The sequence below is a fragment of the Galeopterus variegatus genome, unplaced genomic scaffold (assembly GCF_000696425.1).
Source record: "Galeopterus variegatus unplaced genomic scaffold, G_variegatus-3.0.2 Scaffold7902, whole genome shotgun sequence".
Lineage (NCBI taxonomy): Eukaryota > Metazoa > Chordata > Mammalia > Dermoptera > Cynocephalidae > Galeopterus > Galeopterus variegatus.
Genome location: NW_007734013.1, coordinates 34,266 through 35,315, shown reverse-complemented (window position 1 = coordinate 35,315; position 1,050 = coordinate 34,266).

Sequence of the window (1,050 nt, the reverse complement as noted above, 5' to 3'; positions counted from 1 at the left end):
TAATTTAAATAGCTTGGGAGCAAAGAGTCAGAAAACAACTCTTGTGTATAGAACATAAGGTGAGAAACAAGGAAGCTGTAGTTTCAGGAACTGAAATGAAAAATAGGTTACATGTAAATAATAAAATAAAAATATAACAAAACAAAATGTTTAACATTAAAATAGTATTTTCAAAAAATGGGAAACATACTACAAGAAGATTTTTTTTTTTTTTTGGCATCTCTCTCTCAGTCTCCCTGTCTTTTTTCCCTCTTTCTCTTACAACTGGTTGTTAGTGTCATCAAAATCTTCAAACCTGGGCCGGCCCGGTGGCGCACTGCTACAGTGCGCCGCTTGGGAGTGCGGCGGCNCTGTCCTTACTTTCCTCCCCTCCAAGTGGGACTACCTCCTTACTGTTCACATTACACCACCCAGAAGCTGCTGGTCTTCTGGAGCAATGGAATGGCTTCTACACAGTGCAAATGAGGCACAAATTAGGAGATGACACCCTGTAAGGATGGGGTGTCCTCCAGCGAATGTACACACTCAAAATCTATTATTGTTGTGTGCTGTCAGTAGGGACAATACGTGATCCATGAAACAAAGTGTGGAAAGACCTCAGTGACTATCACTCGCAGTGACCTACATGGGAATTCCTACCATCTGCCCACAAGATTAGGTTCTGTAGTTATACACTTGTGCTATCCAAGAAGGTAGCCTTCAGCTACATTTAACTATTTGTACTTAAATGTAAATTATTACAATTATATTAAACGTTCTGGTCCTCAGTCACACGAACCCCATTTCAGTACTCAACAGCCACATGTGGCTGCTGGTTACCATATTGGACAGTGATGGCTAGACGTCTTGGTTCCCAAAGTAACAATATTCCCATCAGAAGAAACAATAAGAGTCCTATTGAACTTTAAGCTGTGGCTGCCACCTGGGCACTTTGAGCTCCTCATGCTGTAGGACCAGCAGGCACAGAAACGTGTCACGATCCTTGCAGCGATAATTGGTCCTGACCGTCAGGAGGAAGCAGGGCTGCTCTCACACAGTGGGAACAGTGAG